The sequence below is a fragment of the Amborella trichopoda genome, chromosome 1 (genome assembly GCF_054954075.1).
Source record: "Amborella trichopoda isolate Santa Cruz 75 chromosome 1, AtrichopodaSantaCruz75HAP2 v2.0, whole genome shotgun sequence".
Lineage (NCBI taxonomy): Eukaryota > Viridiplantae > Streptophyta > Magnoliopsida > Amborellales > Amborellaceae > Amborella > Amborella trichopoda.
The window spans coordinates 37,475,339-37,501,053 of record NC_142336.1 but is presented as its reverse complement, the minus strand read 5'-3'; the positions used below and the strand labels follow the sequence as shown (position 1 = coordinate 37,501,053).

The following is a 25,715-nucleotide window of genomic DNA, read 5'->3' as shown; positions in this document are numbered from 1 at the left end:
TCCGAAAGTATTCCCGGGCACGAGCAATGTGAAAATGAAAAAGAAAAAAGAGGGAAAAAGAGTGACATCCACAAAAGTTTTTAGAGTTAGTATTGGTTCAAAAGTTTTTCAAGTTTAAAAAAACATCCAAGCAAATCAAAGTCAACCAAAATAAAGTCTTCAAAGATGGCACCGGTTCGAAGTCCCTTTAAGTTCAGAAGATATCCTCGTTTTCCAAATCAATAAATCAATCCAGACGTCCAAAATAATTGAGTCAACATTGGCACTCACATTCAAAATCAATTATAGACATTAGTTCGACAGAATGTGGGAAATGATCTCACCAAGTAAATCTGAAGGATCTCGACTGTCTGAACTTTGAAGGGATGGTTGGGGGAGAATTGAAATTGGAAGTATGAAGAGCCCCTGAACATCAAAGGCAATCTCTTGCAATCTCCAAGACATGGTTTGGTCGAAAACCTCGAGGAGCTATTCTAAAGATGAGTGATCGATGATTCCTCGTCTCAAAAGTCCTTGGCGCCAAGGTTAGCACACTCATCAGAGATCAATTAATCAGTCATTACATTAAGACCCAATATGACGGCATCAAAATGTTTTCCACAGTACAGATTCTAGGAATAAGATTTTTATGTGGCAAATTGTCCTTGAGAAAAAACAAATATCAGATTTTTCAAAAAAGGAAATAATTTTAGAATACGTCCCATAGTGGCAAGGTCTTACATCCATCCTGGCATGACGATAAACTATTTAGAAGGCTCCATAGTTGCATTAGTTTAAACTATTGACTAAAGCTTTGTTCAAAAGTCCCTCACTTTTCAAATTTCTTAATTTCATCTTCTTAATTTTTGAATTTCTTAACTTTTAATTTCTTCTTTCTCAATTTTAATTTCTTAATTTCAGTTCCTTAGTTCCTAATTTCTTAATTTTGGATTTATTAATTTTAAATTTTCAGACTCAGATACAAGAACAATTCTTGTTTGGATGCTTTCGCAATTAAGTGTTTGTCATCTAAAAAAAGTTTAGTTTCTTTAGTTAAATTCGTAACCAGACATCAATATCCGTTTCTAAAACTACTCCTTATTTTTCAAAATTTTCTACTACTGTTTTAAAAAAAAATGGAAAAAAAAAATGAATAAGTTGGATCAGCCTAAAAAAATAATGACACCATCCTGCCATCCAAAGCCTAAATTCAAGATCCAAGATTGGTTGGTGCTGATGATTGAAAGCGCATTGGGGAAGAAAAGCCTTCAAAACCTTCAAGTACCCGTAAACCTTCTTAAAACTTTCCTAAGCAAAGTCTCCCTTCAAAACTTCAGGTAAACCAACTCCCTCGAACCTTTAAACCTTTGAGTCATTAGGAAGCCTTAGATATAAAAGAGTTGAGGAATTTTAAGATAAATTCAAACTCACTTTATTCATTCAAGACATTAAAACTTAGAAATAATGACATAAACCATTCTAGAGAATGCTCAGACTTGGACTTGGATAACAAGTTGAGATTGGCATCATTGTAGGAAAAATCGGGCGATTCAAATTCTAACCGTTTGGTTAGACTCAGTTAGATTAGAACCAGCCACTTGTTGGTTTCTGTTTCGGCTGATTTTGGTGCACCGAATGGGTATTTTAAAATATAATTAAAAAATATATTTATATAATCATAAAAAATAAGAGACTTCATTTGTAATGTATTTTTTAACATTTTTCATCATTTTGGAAAAGATTGGAAGTTGTTTTGACCATTAATACTTATTTTTACATGTTCCCGTCTTTTTTGAAATTTTTAAAAAATACCCCTAGGCACAAATCTATTCTTTAAAATCCATTTTTTCATTAATTTTTAACTTTATTTGGATGTGCTTTGTTTAATCATGATTTAAATATACTTTTCATATTTTATTAGCTTTTTTATTATATTTTGCTATTTTTTTAACACTTTTTTTACCGCCCTAGACTTGCCAGGTTAGGCCGACTTACCAGTTAGGCTGGTTGAACTACTTCTGGCCCCATGTTCAGTTAACCATTTTGGTTAGATTTTTCCTACACTGGATGGCAGTCAATGTGTTGATGGACCATATCAAATGACCACTCTCTGATCATTGGTTCTAATTCTTTCTAGTATCAAGTTTATGGCAGTATCTGATGTCTAGTTCTTTGTCACTCTCCTATCCCTCGAAAGACATGGAATGCCAAAGAAGTGTAACTGTAGACACTCCCACTGAATTTATTTTTATCTTTGAATTCTAAAATCCTAAAGCACACTACCCTAGGACACTATACTTGCTCAGCCATGGTACACACCCAAACCATAGTCCAACTCAGAATATTACTTGAATATGCCATAGATCCTAAATATTGCATGTTAAAAGACTAATGTTCTTTAAACATTCTAGATACCCTAAGCAAGACACAAAATATCCTTCAAATAATCCCCCCGATATTCCAAATATTTTCAATATCTCATTTTAGGAAGCCAAATATTCTCAATTCCTAAGGTTGTTAGGTCAGTATTCTCAAATCACGTAGTTACGAAACTAGTGTCCCATAATAAGTAGTTTATCTAACAAGAAAATAAGAAATGGTGGACTGTGACCTTAAGGAAGTGTCCAAATTCGATCAGACAATATTACGATTTGAATTATGAAATCCTCATTTGAATTTTGAATTCCTCATTTGGCTGTAACATATTTGATTTCATCCTTTTCTCTAGGATCGACTAAGTCAATTCACTCTTATGTAACTCTATTTATTCTGTTTGTATTCGTTCAATGAAGTAAGTGAAATATTCAAGCTTCAACCAAATTTCACATGGTATCAGAGCACACAGGAGGAATCACTAAGAGTCACTGGTGGTTGTGATTCAACAGCAGTGGGCTGAGTTTTCTCTAATGGTCGCCTTCTCTTGATTCATCCTCCCATCTCCCACTTTGTAGTGTAAACTTGTTGAGCCCAAAAGTCCCTTTCATGCTCTTGTAGATGCACACCACGTTATCTATATAAGCAACCCCAGCTTATGTGAGAGAAACAACAGAGACTCAAGTTGCAGTAACACTTGCACACTGTGTTTCTTTTTTGCTTGTTTTTGCTGCTGCAACACCACCACATCGACCTAATGTAACATCATTCTTCAAAGAAAGGGCAAAATATTTGGCCAGATTCTGGCTGTAGCCGCCATTGCCTCAGCCCTCTCTTTCTCTCTCTAACCTTTGGTTTACTTATTTGGCTGGATTCCAACTATAGCCGTCATTGCCTCAGCCCTCTCTTTCACTCTCTAACCTTTGTTTTACTTCATGGCTTTTCTCATTGGATGCAAAATGGCACAGATTGTGCCCCGATGCCGGTGAGCCAAAGAAAATCCACTAAAAGCATTTAGAGAGAGAAAGTGGCCATCGTAAGGCGGTGGGTGGAGCCAAGAAGCAGTGCTTCTCAGTTTTGGAAGGTTACTTTAGAAGGTTAGGGCTCGGGCCCTTGTCTTGATTCGTCCATGGTGCGGCGCTCTTGCTAAGCATCGCCTTCGTCCAACGTCATCTACCACCTCAACCACTATGTCTGCTTATCCTCTTCTCTTTGCGCCATTCGTGTTTGATACACCAACGAGATCTATATAAGCCAACAATATCTGATTTTTTTTCCCTTTCTTTGGACCACCCCACCTCTATTTTTCAAGACAGCCACCACCCAACCCTCTCTGCGTGCTTATCTTTCTCTCTCTCTCTCTCTCTCTCTCTCTCTTCACTGACACGGGTCCCTATTCTTAGTTGTGGCACTCTTAACCGCAATGGCAGGCATCTTCTCCGCCTGTTGACTAACTCTCGCGACAGTCCCATCATCATCATATGCTGAGTTGCAGTTGGGAGCTTTCTTTTATCTCACAGTCATGTCGACAGAAGGTGGATACAAGACCATTTCTGAAGGGAGCTATGAAAGGCCGATCTCCTCTTCCTCTCATTTCTATCTTCATCATTCGAATAATCCAGGGATGATGTTGGTTTCCCAACAACTCACTGGAGAAAACTATCCGATATAGAAGAGGGCTATGCTTACAGCCCTCAAGGCCAAACACAAGTTCGGTTTCATCAATGGAACCCTTGTTCAAGCAGAGGAGAATTCCCCTTCTTTTCTCTCTTGGAGTCGCTGTAGCACAACGGTCCTCTCTTGGGTTTGGAACGATGTTTGTAAAGACCTCACGAACAACATCATCTACTTCGACAAAGCGACGAAGCATGGTGTTTTTCACAAGGTAATGCTGCCCAAATCTATCACATTACATGTGATATTTCCAATCTTGTTCAGGACCAACACTCTATCCTACAATATTACACCATGCTCAAGGGGTATTGGAATGAGTTGGATTCTCTAACACCTTATCCCAAGTGCTCTTGTGGTGCTATCAACTATCAGATAAGACAAAATGAGTGGGTATTTCAGTTCCTCATAGGGTTAAATGAAACCTATTCCACTGTGAGAAGCCATATTCTCACTATGGACCCCTTACCATTCATAAGCAAAATCTACGCTTTGATTTCTCAAGATGAGAGACAACATAGCGTTCAACAACGTTTAACACAGCCCTTAGAAGGTACTGCTATGGTTGCTTCCAATGTCAGTGGAGGTAGTCATGGACGTGGTACTTATGGCAGTCACTTCAAGGGACGTGGCAACGGCAAAGGAGGACGTGGCCGCGATAGACCACGCTGTGACCATTGTGGTTTTTTTGGTCGTTGTGACCATTGTGGTTTTTTTTGTCACATTCGTACCCAATGCCGCAAGTTGTGCTGCTGCTGCCAACAATTTCAGCAAAGGAAACTAGCAAACCTGCCGACAATTCCATTGTTGTGCACCTTTCCCCGGAACAACACTTTCAACTTCTGTCTCTACTCACTGCTGATCATAGCTTATCTTCAACTAACGTTGAAGGTATGACAATATCTTGTGTCTCTTTGCCCTCTATGTCATCCGCATGGATCATAGACACTAGAGCTTCCAATCACATGGCATCTCCTTCAAATTTTTTAGAACCTAAAACCAATTTACATCACACTCAATCTGTCCATCTCCCTAATGGTGAAGTTGTTTGTGTTTCACACAAAGGAAATTGCTCTATTTCTTCTTCACTGTATCTAAAAGATGTCTTATGTATTGCTAGCTTTGATTTAAATCTACTTTATGTTAGCAAACTAACCAAAACCCATAATTGTGCTGCCATTTTCTTTCCAAATTTCTGTGTGTTTCAGGACCTAGCAACGAAGAAGGTGATTCGTCTGGGTGAGGAACGTGACGGACTGTATTTTTACAAGAACCCAAGAATAAAGCATTTCTGCCATCAAGTGTCCTCGGTCCACCTTTGGCACAACTGACTCGGACATCCATCCAACCAGCGTTTAAAAAATTTGTCCAACGAACTTTCTATTTCTTTCTCTAAAAATAATTGTTGTCCTTGTGCAATTTGTCATGTTGCAAAGAAAACTAGAGTACCTTTTCCTCTTAGCATTGATAGAACTACTATTCATTTTGAACTTATTCATTGTGATATTTGGGGAGTATACACCACTCCAACACACACTGGTGCACGATATTTTTTTACTATCTTAGATGACTTTCGCCGTTGCATGTGGTTTTTTTTGATGAAATTCAAGAGTGAAACATTCTCCTATATTTATTTTTGTGCTATGATAAAAAAACCAATTTAACTTAACAATCAAAACCCTGAGATCCGACAATGGGATAGAATTCCTCTGTCATCAAATGCATAATTTTTTGAATGAGAAAGGAATTCTGCACCGAAGGACCTGCGTCAATGCACCCCAACAAAATGGAGTGGTTGAACACAAACACATGGATCTCCTTGAAAAAGCTTGGGCTCTGCGTTTTCAAGCTAGTTTACCTATTAAATTATGGGGAGAATGTGTCTTTGCAGCCACTTACCTAATTAACCGGTTGCCTTATCCTGTTCTACAAGGCAAAACACCTCATGAAACCTTGTTCAATGTCAAAACCACCTACCAACGCCTACGCGTGTTCGTCTGTTTGTGTTATGCTCACAACAAATCACATGACAAGTTTACCCCTTGTGCACGCAAATGTGTGTTTACTGGTTATCCATATGGACAGAAATGATACAAAGTTTTTGATCTTGAAGAACAAAAATTCTTTGTCAGCAGGGATGTCTCTTTCCATGCAAATTCCCTTTCCTATCCACTCAAACCACTACAAATATTGATATTCCAAGTTCATCTATTCCTATCCCCATCTTCAAGGATGTGGATTCTATAACAGTCCTAAACACACCACTTGTGCCCATTGAGCCTCTACCATCGTATACCATCACGGATCTGCCATTAACCACCATTGAAGCAACTGCTACGGATTCCGTTGCCTCTATCAACACACCACCGCCACTATTCTCATGCCAATCTACACATGTACATCGACCTCCGAGATGGCTTGCTGATTACAAGTGCTCCCATGTTGCCTCCTCACCTACGGACCATCACCCTTCATCTGCTGGTTTTGACACAGGTACCCAATGGTTCACTATGTTTCCTACAACAATTTTTCCCCTACTCATCGAGCTTTCCTTGCTTCCATATCCTCTAATCATGAACTTGAAAGTTTTTCTACTGCCATTAAGGATGCTCGTTGGGGGGATGCCATGACTGATGAGATCAAAGCACTAGAGGAAAATCATACTTGGATTGTTACTCCCTTGCCACCCAAAAAGCATGTTATAGGGTACAAATGGGTCTACAAAATTAAGTACAATGCTGATGGAAGTGTAGAGTGCTACAAAGCGCGACTTGTAGTTAAGGGATACACCCAAACCGAAGGCATCGATTACAACAAGACCTTTGCCCCTGTAGCCAAGCTAGTCACATTTCGATGTTTACTTGCCATTGCTGCCACAAAGGGATGGCCCCTTTTTCTGTTGAACGTCAATAATGCTTTTCTCCATGGTGATTTAACTGAGCTAGTTTGGCTTAAATACCTTCTTCACGACTTGGGCATTACCCACTCACAGCCCATGCTACTATACTGTGATAATCAGGCTGCATTACACATAGCATCTAATCTCGTCTTTTATGAACGCACAAAGCATATCGAATTGGATTGTCATGTTGTTCGTGAAAGGTTGCAAGTCGGGGTAATTCGCAGTTAATACCTCCGAACTAATAACCAGAGGGTCGATATATTCACCAAACCACTTAGCAAAGAGCAGTTCACTTACCTACAATACAAGTTGGGTGTTATCGATCTACACACACCAACTTGAGGGGGAGTATTACAATTTGAATTATGAAATCCTCATTTGAATTTTGAATTTTGAATTTTGAATTCCTCATTTGGTTGTAACAAATTTGATTTCATCTTTTTCTCTAGGATCGACTAAGTCAATCCTCTCTTTTGTAACTCTATTTATTCTGTTTGTATTCGTTCAATGAAGTGAAATATTCAAGCTTCAATCAAATGTCAAAGACAATCAGCATTGGACTTAATACGATCTCTTAAGCAATCTTGTAAAAGAACAGAGGGGAAATATGTTAGCATGGCATTATGGGGCTCAAGAGAGAGAAATTGTGCACCGCGTAGCGTGGCACAGTTCACATGTCATCCATTGATTCACTTCATATCGCTACCTTCCTATTTTTTGGTATATTCTGCCAATAAAACAACTTCTCCCAACCATTTCAAAAGACCTTAATGCAAATAAAAACCCTTAATCGCCATCCATAGAAATCTTGCAACGTTCAAACCCTAGATGTTGGCCTTTAAACCCTACTTTTAGGTCCCTAATCCAACCATATTTAGATATCAAAATTTATTATTTTCATTCATTAAAAGGAAAATTTTGTATAGAACCCTAATTCCTCCTATTATTTCATGATAGACCCTCTTTCCGTTTTTCTTTCAAGGGACATAGGAAAACCCCTAATATTTCACTATACCCCCTCATCTCTAATCTCCCTCTTTTATTGACTTTCTTCATCTCTTATCTCCCTCTTTTATTGATTTTTAATCATAAAAATTAACCCCAACAAATATTTTTATACTATTTCAACCCAAAAACGTTTTTATGGGTGGAAAGGGAAAAAGATGGTTAAAAAATGTTTTTTGGATGAAATGGTATAAAAAGATTTGTTGGGGTTAAGTTTTATAGTCAAAAGTCAATAAAAGAGGGAGATAAGAGGTGTGGGTTACGGTAAAATCCTTAGGGATTTCCTTATGCCGCTTGAAAGAAAAATGGAAAGAGGGTCTACCATGAAATAATATGAGGAATTATGATGCTATACGAAAATTTTCTTTCATTAAAAGCCCAAGATGTAGAATTTCTACACATCCCTCTCTTCTCCAGAGTGCAATCAACCATTCCTAATCGTTAATTTTGAAGATCAAAGAGTAAAGACTTCATCTTCATCGTCTAGTCTAGGCCCAACTCTAGATGCCGGGCCTAAAGGCCCGACTACCATGTTCTTTCTTTCTTTATGTACTTTTTTTTATTTATTTAATTTGCTATAATGTTTTCCTTGGTTATTTTTTATTTACTCTTATTTTCTTAGTAGATCTATTATTGTACTTTCATTTCGTTTCTCTTATTCATTTTACTTAGTTTCCTTAGTTTACTTAGTATTTTGATTTTCTATTTTGTTATTTTAGTATACCCCCATCGCTTGTTTCCGTTTTTTTTTTTCTCTTCTGTTTTGTTTTTGTTTCTTTCAGATTTCACATCATTTAAGTCGGATCGACTGCAGATATATAAATAATAGGTTCTTTTAAGGCTGATTTCTTTGTAGATCTAAATTTGATGGGACCCACCTCTTTTGACTTTTAAATATTAAGTTTGGACAAATTTTGAGACACATTGAACTTTGATTAGTCTAGTAGATCTCGAAATATATATAAATTATTTAGTACCCACCACGGGGCTAGTCGTGCTTTGGTTAAGTGTGAAGTTCGGTTAAAATCACATCAAAATCATCTCTGGAACGTCCAATGTTTCAAAACTAGAGACCCTCCCATGATTCAAAACTAGAGACCCTCCAAAGAACATTTGAGAAACCAAGAGACACCTCAACCTCCAAAGAACATTTGGGAAACCAAGAGACACATCAACGCACTCCAAACCTTGGCTGGTCTGGAAGTCTTCTATGCCACAGAGTGTGGCAACCAGATCCATCTTTCTACACCACACTATGCACAGTTATTAAGAAAGACCCCTGATAAACCTTCTGGGGCCTACTACCCACTAACTGGTGCTTCCTGCTTCCCTCGTTTTTGTGTTCTATTGTATCTACTCTTCGAAGTTTTATTGATTTGCTTACCCTTAATTTTGTAGTTTAAAACTTATCTCAAAATTCACTTTCTAACATATATAGTTCTTTTGTATGAAAGTGGCTTGTTTGCCATATCGATTTACGTCCACCGCTGAGTGCTCTTTTATACATAAATTGGACCCACATGTTGAGGCTTTGCTCTAAAAAGAATATTTCAATTTTCAAAAACCCCCAAAACATGCATTAAAGCCATGAGGGGCACCTTCCTCCTAGGAGATAGGGAATTGGGACCTGCTAGCCTTAAGTTGAGGACCCATCATAATCCTCAGGCCCAAGAGCAGCCCATAATAGTAAGACCCAGACTTATGTGGAAGACATTAAACCTAACAACCATTCAAATTTTTCTTAATTGGGAAACCTATCTTGATCCTGACCTACCTATAAAACTAGGTCAAAATTAGTTTAAACGATTTTTCTGTGCTGGTTTCTTAGACTAATACTATGCTAGGTTAGCTTAGGATTAAACCTGATGTCCATTGATTGAACCAAGATGCAGTTAGGCCCGTATGTTGGGGTTATGTGACCATTTAAAGATTTTATTAGAGCATATAAAACTATAACTATAGTGATGTGATAGTTTCAATGGGAGCATGGTCTGGATGGACTTTATGGCATGGTCCAGGGTGGACTGTGAGGCATTATTAATGTGGAGACTCACCTGAGCTTTGACTAGCTATAGCTCAAGGTGGTGTCTAAAACTCGTAGCCCTAGGAATTTGAGCACAACCGATAAGAGTTTCGATATGGGGTTATCCCATGATGAGTCCAAGTTCTGTCTAAGGCAGTTAGCTAGGGGACTAGATGCGACCCCTATGGGTGATAGTTGGTTGGAGAGGAAGAGGGCTAAAATCCTTATCATGTTGGGTTTATGTGGGTTTATGTGGCCATTAAAGGCCTTATGAGAGCTTGTATAAACATTTTATATAGTGAAACATAAACTCAGTAGGCGTGTGGTCCTCTTGTGGACCATACTGGGTAAATACTATTTGTCGATACTCAAACTTGGCTCGACATGCTAGGTTAGTGGAGTTGGAAAACCCAAGGTGCTTGGGCATGGAGATAAATGATGAGGGTTCAGTGGGTCATCCCTCGATGAGGTCGAAAGTTACGCAGATGAGTGAGACTAGGGACTATATGGCCCTTGTGGGTGATAGTTGGCCTTTAGAAACTAGACCAAAGCCTCATCCCAGTACCATCACACAACATGTACGTAGATAGCTGTAGCGAGATAACAATCCACCATTGAGGGTGAAGTGTATACATGTGCGAGAGATTACCCCTATGCACCATGGAGCCGTGGTTGCATCATGATCTAGGGGACAATCAATTTCTAATGTTTTGAATAAACTAAGAGAAATAAATTCTATTTTTAAATTCTAAAAATCAAATTAAATATTTTATGAGGGATCCACCATATGATATGGGGGCCCATTTAAACACATGATAGATTTGGGTGGGGCCCATGAGGGCAACCTACGATGGCATGCCCCACCCATAGGAGCTTACTTTCTAAGTTTTGTAAGAGAAGCCTCCATGCTAGTTGGCTGTCTATTTTTGTATGAAGCTTCATTAGCTTAGGAATGCAAATAACGTATTATGGTAAGTCTTGTGAATCAAGATATTTTGATTGAATGAATAAAAAATGAATATCCATAAAAAGAGAAAGTATGATTATATTTCTCTTATTTAAATATTTGATGAGAATAGGCTTAGGAAATAGAAGATAAGGTTCTAACATCTTCCATTGAATCGTGCTGGTGGATCTAAAGAATTGACGACTCACATCTGTCACCCCACAAGTCTCATTAGATCAATGATCTAGATTTGATCTCACTAAAAATGATAAATCTTAAGTCATAGAAAATCTATAAATAGGGGCTCTCTTTCTCTCATAATTCCCTACACACCACTCCTCTTCTCTCTTCTCTCTCAAAAACTCTCTCTAAGCTTTCATTTTATCTCCCTCTAGGGGGCCATGCCCCATTTAGGCCTCTCTCTCTTGTACTAGGGGGCACGCCCCACTAAGGAAGGTTTCTCTCTCTCTCTCTCTCTCTCTCTCTCTCTCTCTCTCTCGAAGAAGAAGAAGAAGAAGAAGAAGAGTTTCAGAAGATAATATAAGGGGCTCGCCCTATCTAGAGGTTCTCTATCTCTCTTATCTCTCTAGGTTAAGGATAAGAGGCCTAAGGAAGGCTAGGGCATTGAGGCCTTAACAATTTGGTTCTAATTTGAAATCTATATGCTTTTGAAGGGTTTTGCCATACTAATAGAATCAAGATGGATCATTGATCCTGAATATCATTGGAAGGAGGAGACTCGGTGTGGCTTGTACTATACGTGGTTGAAGTAATCTCCAACAATTTTACTTTTTTTTTTTTTAAGTATTTGTTGTGGTGTTCTATTCCCATAAAACAATATGTAAAGTTTTATTTATTGAGTAAATGAGTTGTATTTAAGTGATAATAAATAAGAACTGTTTTATTTGTTTATTTATTTCAAGAGTGTTTTTATTTATGATTGGACATTGTAAGTGATCTTGCCGATAAAAAAAAATATAAATTTTAATTTATATACATCATGCTTCTCCACATAATCTAACTTTCAAAGCAGCCATTTGGATAAGGGTGTGTTGTGTACATCTGCCGAAGAGATAACTCGTTGCAATACTATACTGTATTAGAAGGACCCATGAAGCATAGTGTTGGAATGGGGCTTGGATTTGTCCTCAGGGAGGGAATTGTAATCCATAGGCTAAGATCGTGTCTCCTTCATTTATTGGCTGCGAATGGTTGTAAGTCATGGGAATTATTGAGTTAGTTTGAGAAGACACAGTGATAAACGGTTTCTAAAAAGGATGGAGTCCTCAGTGTATTTGATGTAATCCTAACTCTATGGATCCAATTCCCATCAAATATTTTTAAATATATTTAAAAATATAATTAAATTAAAATTTTAAACCTCTCTGGGTATTCTATTTTATTAAAAAATAATTTTTAAATAAGAAAAAATCAATTTTTTGGATTTAATTGAATCGGAGAGGAAAATAAAATATTAGGTGGTTTTAGAAAATTTATTTTAATGTCTGAAAATTTTGTTTAAAGTTTTTGGGGCCCATTGGGGTTCATTGGACCCACCATTAGTAGGGCGTGGAGCCCACATGGCCACCCACAAGGTGGGGCATCCCAACTCCTGTTCTTCTCTTTCTTATTTTGAGGCTTGTATAATAAGTCATCCTTTTGATTGGAAATTTATAGAAAGTGTGGTATAGAGATTTTGATTGATTATAAAAGGGAAAGTGTAAGAGATTAATTGAAATTGATTTACATAAATAGAGTATTTTCACTACACAAAATTTGATGGGAGTAGAGTTATGAAAAATGAAGGATAATGGTTCACCTCAATCATGATGATCTATATAAAGAATGAATGGATGAAATATCGTCACCCCATAGGTCTTTGTGATAAGAGGTCAAGATTGAGTCTTATAATGACGATAAAACTCTAACCCTAAAAACCCTACCCTCTATGTTATTATGCTAGTTATGGGGGGCTTCATTATCTACACTTGAACTTAGTCTCTCTTTCTCTCTCTCTGTCTCTCTCTCTCTGGTCTCTAGGGTTGGCACACGCTTCTCTAATATCTCTGTCTTTCTCTCTCAACTTAGCTTAGGGTTTAATTGTAAGGGGGGCATGCCCAAGCTAAAAGAGGCCACCCCTAGCTTATGTGCATTGAGATATGCTCATGTGTTGAGCATTGGTTTAACCCTATCCCATGTTATGCTCTTTAGTGTTTTTCATAGGTCTCCCAAATTTATGAGACAAGTTTGAACCTATATCCTGTGCGTTATTGGTGGAGGAGATACGGCGTGGGGTGTATGAAGTCCTTAAGGATAACTTGAGGCAATGTATGCGGTATTGCTATATTTCATGCTTTCTTGATTTTATTCCAAGCTCATATTTATGTTATGAATAAGTTTTTGTTTTGATGGCAAGCAAGTAAGAGTCATTGGCATTCTTTGTGTTTTTATTGGTTCAAATATTGTATTTAAACCAGTGGTTCAAAAAACGGATTGGTGCCCCGAATCGAGCACCCCAAAAACCATTCGAATTGGTGAATCGGCGTTTCAGATCGGGAATCGGTCGGATTCGGCTTAAAATAATCCAAACAATTTTATTAAAAATAACTATTAATGTTGCTTTTTAGGAATCCAATAAGAAATAGAGGAACTACATTAAGAACTTTCATTTTTTTTGCATCAACATGCGAATTTTGAGATGTTCTTTCCTTGTATGAATAAATTCAAAATTTGTCTTATACTATCATCTAATTTTAAAAAAAATATTTACAGCTATAATAAAAATAATACATTATATCATTCATTATGTAACTAAATAAACAAATAAAATACAAGATTAGGTTATCAATGTATTATTATTAATTATAATATTATAATAAACATGATTCAAAAAACAAAGGTGTGACCCTTACAAATAAATAAATCTACAAAAGTATAGAATTTAGAAACATAAATTTGTAATTATATTATAATAAAATTCAAAAAATAAATAAATATCATACTTGCAATGTGGGATAATTGACAAAGCAACTTTAAAATAGATTTTAAAGTGGTTGGGGCTGGTGTTATTTTTTCTCTTAAAATATCTCATAAATTAGTTTTTTTTTTTTTAATGGTCACTAAACTAGTATTAATATTATTTTTTGTTGTTCTAATATCCTATGATCTTGTACTATTTTTTTCTTTATAATCTCTTTTAACCAATAGCTTGATGCCTAATATCTAATAGGGGGTTTATTTTTTATAGCAAAATGGCTTAATTTTTAATTTTAATATTGGATTTTAGTAACGCTAGGAGACAATAGACAAAGAAAATTGCCCTACATTGAAAAAATGTGGGAGCAGTTACCCATATAAAAGTAGCTCTATGGGATGAAGGACATGGTACAATGCCACCTGTGTAATTTGCTGGCATTAAAGACAAGTGAATGATAACTTTGATTTGCTAGCATAAAAGACAAGTGATTTGCTAACATAAAAGACAAGGCTGCCCGCATCGGATTTTTTCAATAGAAAAAGCTAAAAAAATACAGAACCGCCCGGATCCCATTTTATTAGTGGATTCGAAACGGTATCATCGATACCTAAACTGGATCGCCCCATTTCGGATCGGATCGACGATTTTGTAAACACTGATTTAAACACTTGTAAGTGATCCAAGTGGTCAAAATAAAGGAAAAAGAAAAATTTTAATTGGCATAGTCAAACTTTCATCGTACACCGAGTATGTGGGTTCATCCTCGTCTAAGTCTAGGGCACCAACCCTTCAGTCCAAGAGGCACCACCCCTCACGGACCTATGACACCATTTTGGAGGAGTAAGAACTCTGTCCACATGGGACTACATCTCAACTCCGTGTTCACCAAGTCCATGCTCGTCCCAAGCATCTCTTAGGGACCGTGGACCACCATGTTAATATAGTATGAAGCACACTTAACAGTCAATGGATGAGCCCAGGTGCAATCCTTCAAGAGCTAGTTAATAACCAACCTGATCAATCTGGTCAAGCCGAGTTCGGATCCTCAAATAAGCTCCAACTAGATGACCCCACCTAGTAACTCAGATGATCAAACACGATTGAATAATTCACACCATACGTCCCTGGGGAATCTAACCAAAGATCTATGTCAAGTTACCGGTCTTCAAGTCAAAATAACCTAGACGTATCAAACTAAGATCAAGATGAAAGGTCTAGGTCCTCTAATCGAACCTCTGCGCAACATAGGTCTCACTAGGACTAATCTCATAAGACGCCTAACAGTCATAGTGGCCAGCAGTGTCAGTCCCGCCAAACCCATCGTAGTGGTCAATCTTACCAAATCCTCGACCACAATCAAGGGGACCGATCCCATTGAGCCTCTGAGGTTCATAGTAAGTCTTGAGCATCCAGTGAACATCCCATCTTGCAAGCCCTACTTCGTGGCTTAGAAGTAAGGATTACACCCTTTTAAGTACCAAATGGTCGAGTACTTAAGCCTAGCAGCCATGTTGGCTCCAACAACATCTACGACCAGCCCAATTAGAGCTCATGGGGCAGCCTGGCCAACCAGTCCACCAAACCTGAGAATGGGGTCACATACATCGTGTGCATTCGCATCGACTCGTCTTAAAAAATCAATCATCTAGTCAGTTAACTGTTATCCCAACAACCAGGTTAGCCAAGAAAGAAGAAAACATGAAGATCCTTCACAGTGGAATAGAAAGTATGGGAATTCGAGACTTCCAAACCCCGAAAGACAATGTGCAAGAAACTTAGAAAGTCTCAAAGACATACCTGTAGACTTCTTGATGCCAGGGAACAAACTCACCAGAAAGATAGACCCAAAGACCCACGTCACAGCCTACCTACTTTCAGTACCGGCTTTAAAGCACAAGCCTAACCACCTTAAGGCCATATTCCAACATACTCTTTCAGGCGAAACACTCCTAGGGTATAGAAAGACCAGGAACACTCACCCTACCTTGACCCCAGATCAGATGTTCCAACAGTTTTTTAAACAATACTATAGGGCATGACGTAGGCCAATCTCCTTAGGTGAGCTAACAGGCTTAAGGCAAGAAGGTGGAGCGTCATTCATGATATATATCGACTGGTTTAGATGAAACGCTTCCAGGATACTTGAATTTCAGTTCTGTAACCTGACAAAGACTAACCCTGCCATTGAAAACACCATACTAGAATATAAAACCTTCTTCAGTCAAGGGGACATGCATATCTTGTTCGACTCTATGCGAGAAAGTGACGAGCGTGACTAAGGTCCAATCGATTGCAGCCGATGAAGACCAAGAGCTAAACGAATCCCTCAACAATTTGACATGGTTAACCAACTTGATGGCCATGAACCAAATAGATCTCACTTATACACATGGGGTGAACAAAGGAACTACACACCAATCAAAGAGTCAATGAGTAGCATTCTTCATAAACTACTCAAACGTGCATCATCAAGTTACCTACGGCCTGAAATCCACCACTACCTTTAGGGGATAAATCCAAATTGTGTGAATGGCATAGAAATCACCCACATGACACCAAGGGGTGCCTCGGTTTTCGGCACACCGCTCAAGACCTTATCGGCATGTGTGCCATATTTGTCATAAAGAAGACCAAAGAAAAAGAGACAAGAACCGCGAGGCCAATCTCATCAAGCCATATGAACCAAAAACTCAAGCCCGGCCCAAGGACCAACCTATTTGGCCATGGAGCACGGGAAGAAGCCGATCAAGAAACTCAGCAATTGAAGACCGAATCGGGCTTAAGCTCAATCAAGTCTTGGGGTCTAGCAATCTTCAAGACTATGTTGAAAAAAGCCTTAACCCCGAGCTCATCACATTAAAGGACAACAAAGAATCGACTATCCCATGGGGAGTTCCCAAGAAGAATGTGATTTCCTCATGGTGGCTAATAATTCAAGGGTAGAAAATTTGAGCTCATTCAATGTACCTAAAACAATCCCCTGGTCCACCACCTTGAGTGTCCAAAGAAGAGGACCTCCCCTGAGTTCGTAGCAAACCCACCTTAGTGGGACACATACGATGATGAGGGATCGCAAACATCTAAAGTTATCTCCAAGGGTCTCCTGGATGGGTAGCTCCTAAGGGGCCGTTTCGATCCATGGAAAAAAAGATTATTTTTTTTGAAATATATTTCAAGAAAAGTATTTCCTATAAAATAAATTTCAGTTGTTTGGATGCTACATGGATGCATGATATTTTCATTTTTTTAAAAAAAAATTTGTTAAATCTTTTTATTATATTATTTATTATAATGTTATTTTTTATAATAACTTTGAGATAGTTTCTTTCTCTAAATATTTGAGATAATTTCACTCTAAAAATTTTTAAGTAGTTTATCTTTTTAAAATTCTAAGATATTTTCTTCCTTTTTTTTTTTGACCGAAATTAATTTTAAGATATTTTCTCTCCCTAAACCTTAAAATTTGATATAGTTTCTATCTCTAAAAATTTTGAGACAGTTTCTTCCTCTAAAAATTTTGAGTTCTTTCTCTCTCTAAAATTTTTGAGATAGTTTCTCTCTCTACAAAATTTAAACATATTCTCTCTCTAAAATTTGATATAGTTTGTCCCTCTAACATTTTAAGATACTTTTTTCTCGAAAACTTAAAATATGAGATACTTTCTCTAGCTAAAAATTTTGAGATAGTTTCTCTCTCTAATATTTTTAAAAAAATTTCTCTCTATAAAACTTAAAATTTGATATAGTTTCTCTCTTTAAAATTTAGAGACAGATTCTCTCTAAATTTTTTTCAAATACTCTATCTCTAAAATTTAAAATCGTTCTCTGTTTAAAAATTTGTATACAATTTCTCTTTCTAAAAACTTTGAAATATTTTCTCTCTAAAAATTCTCAAATACTTTTGCTCTCTCAAACTTAAAATTTGAGATAGTTTCTCTTTCAAAAATTTGATGTAGTTTCTATCTCTAAACTTTTATGATACTTTCTAAAACATAAAATTTGATATCATAAATTTTGAAATAGTTTCTCTCTCTAAAAATTTTCAGTACTCCCCCTTTCTCTAAATCTTTAAATTTGAGCTAGTTTCTCTATCTAAATATTTCCAGGTAGTTTCCCTCTTTAAAAATTTTATGATATACTATATCAAATTTTAGAGAAAGAAGTACTAAAAATATTTTAGAGAGTTAACCTATCTCAAAAATTTTAGAGGGAGAAACTATTTCAAATTTTAAGTTTTAGAGAAAGAAAATATTTGAAAATTTTTCGAGAGAGAAACTATTTCAAAATCTTTAGAGATAGAAACTACATCAAATTTTAAGTTTTATAATGAGAAACTACCTAAATTTTTTTTAGAGAGATACTATCTCAAAAATTTTAGAGAGAGAAAAGCTATCTCAAATTTTAAGTTTTAGAGAGAAACTATCTCAACTTTTAAGTTTTAGAGAGAGAAATTGCCTACACATTTTTTTGAGAGAGAAACTATCTCAAAATTTTTAGAAAGACAAACTATCTTAATTTTTATGTTTTAGAGAGAGAAACTACCTCAAAATTTTATAAGAGAGAAACTATCTAAACTTTTAAGTTTTAGAGAGAAAAATGACCCGAAAATTTTTAGGGAGAGACACTATCTCAAAAGTTTTTGAAAGAACCTATCTCAAATTTTAAATTTTAGATAGAGAAACTATCTCAAAACTTTTAGAGAGAAACTACGTCAAATTTTAAATTTTAGAAAAATAAGTACTTGAAAACACTTAAAGAGAAAAATATCTTTAAAATTTTAAATTATTTTTTTACTCTAAAACCTAAATTTTAAAATAGTCTCTCTTTCTAAAAAATTTGAGATGGTTCCTCTCTATAAAACTTAAAATTTAAGATACTTTCTCTTTTTAATAATTTTCAAGTCCTTTCTCTTTTTAAAAGTTAAAATTTGCGATAGTTTCTCTCTCCAAAAATTTTCAAGTACTCTCTCTCTCTAAATTTAAAATTTGATATAGTTTCTCTCTCTAAAATTTTTGAGATAGTTTCTCTCTCCAAAAATATTCAAGTATTCTCTCTCTAACATTTTTATATAGTTTCTCACTCTAAAACGTAAAATTTGAGATCGACTTTTGTGATACTTTCTCTAAAAGATATAATTTGAAACAATTTCTCTCTGTAATTACTTTGAGATAATTCTTCTCTCTAAAAATTTTTGATAGTTTTTGTCTTTAAAATTAGAAATAGTTTTTCACTCTAAAATTTTAAGATACTTTCTCTCTCTAAAATATAAAATTTGAGATAGTTTCTCTCTCTAATTAGAAGGGATGTTTTTATGGAATTAATTGTATTTTATAAAGTGGACGTCTCGGTAATGAAGAAATCTAGACAGAAATCAAATACGTGAAAGAATTACGTATGTGATCTTTTACCGGAGAATACATTTTTTTTTTTTTTCTTCACCCCTTTCTTTTGGCAAAAGATCACTTACAAGTGGTTTTTATTATAAATAAAATCAACATAACAATAAAACCAAGATCGTAACAACTTGATGCCATTGAAACAACTATGCACTATGCTTGAGAATAAAAGATAAGATTGCAAAAAACAAAAGAAAGAGTACCAGAGATTACTTCAACCAGGCTTATTACACCCCACACTGAGTCACCACCATCCGATGGTGCGGGATCAATGGTCTAGCTTCAATCTCGAACCGGGAAGCAAATTTCGGCCAAGTCACATCAATGGAACATGAACTCCTTTGATCACAAGCTTAAACCCTAGGTGAATTCCCTTAGCAACCTAGTTTGAGAGAAATCGATTCTTTTTTTGCTAAACCCTAAAAGCTTTAGCCGTAAATCCATATTTGAAAGATAAAAGAAAAGAACTCCATAATTTAAACCCTTAGGTTCTTTCACAATGTGGGAGAGAGAGATCAAACATGAGAGAGATAGACTTTCTTAAGTGAGAAAGATAGAAAGATAAGGTGTAGATATTTTTTTTTGTAAAGGCAATCATTTTTTATAGGCTTTAAATAAGATTAGGGTTTCTTAGAATTTTCTTTGGCTTGCCTCTTTTTGTGAGATTGAGCATAGATCGTCGATCAAGGGTGACTTGTGGGGTGAGAGATCTGAGCCATCCACTTCATAGATGGGCCATCAACATTATGGAAGGTGCATGAATTATTATCCTCTTTTCCTAAACAATTTTCTCATCAATAGAAATTAAAGAAATTAAATTTAATCAAAATATTGTGCATACCATAAAATAGCACGAATCTACTCAATCTTTCTACAAAATATTTTAAAGATATATCAAGTCAATATCTTCCAACCATAGGGTCACATGTCATAGCACCAAAAAAATAGGAAAGAGAACAAGAGTGAGGTGCGGTACCCAAGGGAGGCACTCATGGGCCCCACATTCTAAAATATAGTGGGCCCATGTGCACAATGTGCCCCTATGATATTTTTATATATTTAAAACTAATAAAAAGATTTTAGAATATTATTTTAATATTTAAACAATTGTAAAATCAATATCTTTGATTTTATAAATCCAAAAATTATAAATAAAATATCCAGTGGTTCATAAAAGTTCAAATAATAATCTTAAAATAATTTTCATCATAAAACAAATACAATTAAATTAATTTGATGAGAAAAATATCCATATGGTTTAGGAATCAACAATCATGGGACACTCCACCTTCAACTGTGAACTACATACCATACTTGCTTTATCAGACCGACCCAGTGTTTTTCCATGACCCACAGTCCAAGCATGGGCTTATTAGTGGGTCACCAAAGTCTAGCCGATGAACCAAGGGAACGCAATCCTACTTTGTGGATTTCAGGTCATCCCTTAGAGACAAATCAATGTCACTTAGACCTGCTGCGCCTATAGCTCCTATGGTGCATAGGGGTATCTCTCGCACATGCATACGTTTCACCTTAAAAGATAGATTTCTGGTTTTTTTGGAACAATCTATCGATATGTATGTCTGTGATGGCACATGGATGAGGCTTTGGCCCCCGTCTCTGTAGGCCACCATCACACATAAGGGTCATAGAGTCACTCGGCTCACTCATCTGAGCATATTCTCCGACCTCATCAAGGGCTAACCCATTAGAATCATTCTCAGTTTGTTCTTTATGCCCAGGTAACATGAGTTTTTCCCAATCGACTGGCCTAGATTGTCAAGCACAGTATAGTATCTGCAAACATCATTTGCTTAGTATGGCCCACGAGGGACCACACTCCCACTGAGTTCATGTTCCACTCTATTATTTCATTTTATAAGCACTCATAAAGCATTTAAAGGCCATATAAACCAAACGTCTCCTACTTGGCTTTTGAAGGCTTTACATTCTCTCTTTCTCACTTTCTCTCATTCCCATCTCTCTTTCCCAATTACAATCTCTCAAGAATTTTTATTTATTCTCTCAATACATTAATCATGACTTTCGCCATCAATTATTTCACAAAAGGATTTATAGAGGCAACACATTTTCTCTTTACTGCTCGGATCTCATCCCAAAAATGGTCGTAGCTCATCTTTCACATCAGATCGCGAATCATGGACCTGTTGTCGTAAAAGACCATCACGTACCATCGTCGCATGGGGTCGTATGTTCATGGGCTCAAAAGAGTTCTTCAAATAAGCTGCTCCCTTTTGTAGCCATATAACCAACACAACACATTTGGGTTCCATGGGTGAACAACATTAAAGTCTGTTGTTCCATTTGACATGCCAAATACTAGCAAGTTCTCCCACTAGAATATTTAGTTTATCTGGATCTCGATCTTTATCAATCTCACCTCATTCCTTAGGTGATAAAAACATGGTTTTATATGCTTGGAATTCTTATGGAATCGTGGCTCCTTTGATACGCATATCGTCACCGTGCTGTCGTAGAAAATTCTTACTGCCTCACAACGCACGAGGTGAAAGTCAAGTCGATTAAGAAATTTTTTAATCCATATAGCCTCCTCGATCACCAAACAACACGCCATGTACTCTGCCTTCATGGTGGACAAATTCGTCACATTCTGTTTCTTTGATTTCCAAGAAACTCTACCCCCTTCAAGCATGAACACATATCTAGATGTAGACTTCACATCATCTGGATCTGTGAGATAGCTTGCACCTGTATATCTGAATATCCAAGCAGCTAAAAAAACATGAAATTATAGCAGCTCCCACTTAATTATTGCATATACAATATATATATTCTTAACATTCTTATTCATATATACTGAGGTAGCATATCAAGTCTCATGCAATATGTAATTCAATACCCGTTGGTTTCACAATATGCAAAAGCTTTTATGAACCACAAAGGTTCAACCACACTAGATATCTTGGTAGTAAATTTATACAAACTAAGTTATCTAATCAATACAATATATATCAGGGAAGCCCAACATGATGGCATTCCTACAACATTCCCTATCGTTCAAAATCTTAGGTAATCAAGGATTCTAAATAACTATAAACATGGGTCAAGGTATATAGGTATTTTAAAAAAAAAACAGTGTATGGTAGTTTTTCTTCCACTTTTATAAATACCTTCAAGACAGAATGTTTTTCCTTTTAATAAAATTTTTTTGACTTGGTATATATATATATATATATGCATTCACAAGCAATAGTTATATAATAGTATGACAGTTTAAAATGATTTTCATAAGAACTTAATGGACCTTGCAAGACTACGTGGTTTTCTCAAACCATATTCATAGACTTAGGCTTTTATCAAATCATCTAATTTAACTATAAAATATATGCTTAGCCTTCATAAATCATTTTACCACATTCACCTTTAATTTCTTATCAAGTCAAGTTCATGGCCATAAAAACAAATCATATATACCATCTTATAATTTTATGCAAAATAAAGCATGACTAAATAATGTCTATTAAAGCCTTGACAAAATACTTTATTTTTGGCAATTATGAAGAATTTATTAAGAGATCATCATCACATGCAACACATGATATTATAGACATTATTGAGAGGATGGTCACCAAAACCAAGTTCCATAAGAACAATCCCTTTGTGCTTACATATTTGAATGAGCCACACCTATCTCTCGTGTTTTATCCTTAAGGCTCAAAGCCCTTGATCAAATCACGTCTACATATATATCACTACCTTAAGTAGTTCATACTCAATCACAAGGAGGCACAAAAACACAAGGTATTCAAAATCGATTTTTTAAAATTTGTTAGTACTTATCACTTAATGTCAATACACTCCATACATATTCATAAAACAATAAGGCAAAATATAACCAAAGCATATTAAACAAAGTTATTGAATCCTCTTTTCCTATATGACCTTACCATGTAATGTGTGATAGATTTCATACCTCAAAACCATGTAATGTGTGATAGATTTCATACCTCAAAACTATGTAGTGTGGTACCTAGGCTTTCTTTATTCATCGTTTTTACTTGTTTGACAAGCTTTTGTGGTCTTGGAAGTGCACGCAACTGATGGAGAATATATTGGTCATTGGTTTTACATGTCACGAAGTGTTCATCCATTCGGCACTTAGATTCTCCTGTCTTACACCGTGAAGAAAATATATTCTTCATCCCATTATTTCAAATATCACAATTTCGATTCTCCCACTGATCTTTAGCGTTTCTGTGCTACCACCAAGTCTCTCTATATATCCCTTCATTTCGAAGAAACCAATATGCTTTTATAGATATTGTATTTATTCTTCTTTTTGCTATTTTCAAATCGAATACTCTTCACATAGAATCTCTTATCTTGCTAACTTTGCATTACATCTCTCTGAAGTTGTACTATAATAAACCATACTCATAGCACACTATAAAACCTTTTAAAATGAGTCTTCAAGGTCTCCATAATTGAGAATTCAAGGATGTGCCTTAACATGTCACATCTTTTAATTACTGCAGCATAGAACATGAGCATCCTATGATAAAAATATGATATCTGTCAACTCTTAAAAAGTTGATCTTCGAATCCTTTTGAGTATTAAAATAGACTCAAAAATATAAAATAAGGCTTAGTTTCATTCCTAAATCATACCATATAGTGAGTCTTCGTTTCAGTGACGTTTAGGTCACAATGCAATTTTTTCAGCTGAAAATCAGATTGAGCACCACTCAATAAAAAATTGTTTCTCTTAATTCTCAAAAACTGTCTTCCTAAAATCTTTAGTGTTGAAAACTAGACTCAAAATAAAATCACAACATCATAGTTTGAATCCCAAATAATACTTTTCTTCAGAGGAAAAAAAAAAGTGACATTCATGTCACAAAATAAATCATACCGTAGAATTTCAAGATGAACACTATCTAGTAAAATTATATTTTCTCTCTACTTTCATAGATTTTCCATTTCAAACCAACTTTGTTTGAAATTAGACACATAGTGATAACACATATATTTCTACAAGCTTCATATGATTTTGTTAAATAGGCTTGATAAATATAGTTATTCATGTCTCAATGAATAACAAACCAAATTGTAGAAAATTCAGGATAACCTCTCTTCAATCCAAAATTTTTATTCCTCTCTTGCCATAGATATTTCTCTTTAAAATAAATTTTATTAGAAAATAGACTCAGAATGGAAGTCTAAAAATTTAGTGTGGACCATAAAACATTCTGTTAAGTATAGAAATAAAATCATGACTTCTAAGTCATGAAAATAGCTTTTGTTACAGAAAACAGTACTTGCGCACCCTTCAATAAATTGATCATATCTTTCAAACCACAAGGAATTTCTTGATGAAACCTTTTTTCTTAAAAGTAGACTCAATTTTTTGTGTTACAATAAAATTTCAGCAAGAAATAAAATCATATGGTTGGTGGTAAAAATCATAGAACTCAGTAGACAGTTCTTGGATTTTGCAAGGTCAGAATTGACACCCTTCATTGATGATTCCATAACTCTCAATTCCCTTAGGATCTCCCAGTGAAAGTTTTCAGGTAGATCCTACTATTAAAGAAACAAAATATCACTGAAGTATGTGATAGAAAAATGCCTCATTATATTCTTCATATCACTACTCCAAAATAGCCCAGAATACTAATTATGCAGAGTACATTTTAGGTGTTGGAATATTTCAATAATTCTTAACCGTGGATGTATTTCTTGACCACAAAGGTCATTAGCTTTCTTATATCTCATTTCCAAGCTTGATCAAAACTCAATAAATAGAAAAGATAACTAATGACATCAAGTATGAATAGCTCTGATACCAATGAAAGAAAGGCCTATGGGATTTTTTATCGGGATTACATTTTTTTTTTGTTTTTTGTTCACCCTTTTTTTTTGGCAAAAGATCACTTACAGGTGGTCTTTATTATAGATAAATTTCAAAATAAAATCAACATAATAATAAAACCAAGATCTTAACAACTTGATGTCATTGAAACAACTATGCACTATGATTGAAAATAAAAGATAAGATTGCAAAAGACAAAAGGAAGAGTGTCGGAGACAACCTCAAGCAGGCTTATTACACCCCACACTGAGTCACTACCATCCGATGGTGTGGGATCAACGATCTAGCTTCAATCTCGAACAGGGAAAGCAAATTTCAATCAAGCCACACCAATGGAACGTGAACTCCTTTTATCACAAGCTCAAACCTTAGGTGAATTCTCTTAGCAACCTAGTTTGAGAGAGATGGATTCTCTTTTTGCTAAACCCTAAAACCCTTAGCCGTAAATCCATATTTGAAAGATACATAAGGTGTAGAGATTTTTTAAGAGAGATAAACTTTCTTAAGAGAAAGAGATAGAAAGATAAGGTGCAGAGATTTTTTTTTGTAGAGGCAATCTTTTTTTATGGCATTGGAATAAGATTGAGGT

At 35.7% G+C, this 25,715-nt stretch overlaps 1 long non-coding RNA gene across 1 annotated transcript; it reads left to right on the top strand.

Moving 5' to 3' along the window:
* The first annotated feature begins 210 nt into the window (after positions 1-210).
* LOC110007183 (uncharacterized) lies at positions 211-5,650 on the top strand. The gene is made up of 2 exons (XR_002280775.2): positions 211-524; positions 5,232-5,650. It is a non-coding gene; the product is annotated as an uncharacterized LOC110007183 (long non-coding RNA).
* The last annotated feature ends 20,065 nt before the right edge of the window (positions 5,651-25,715 follow it).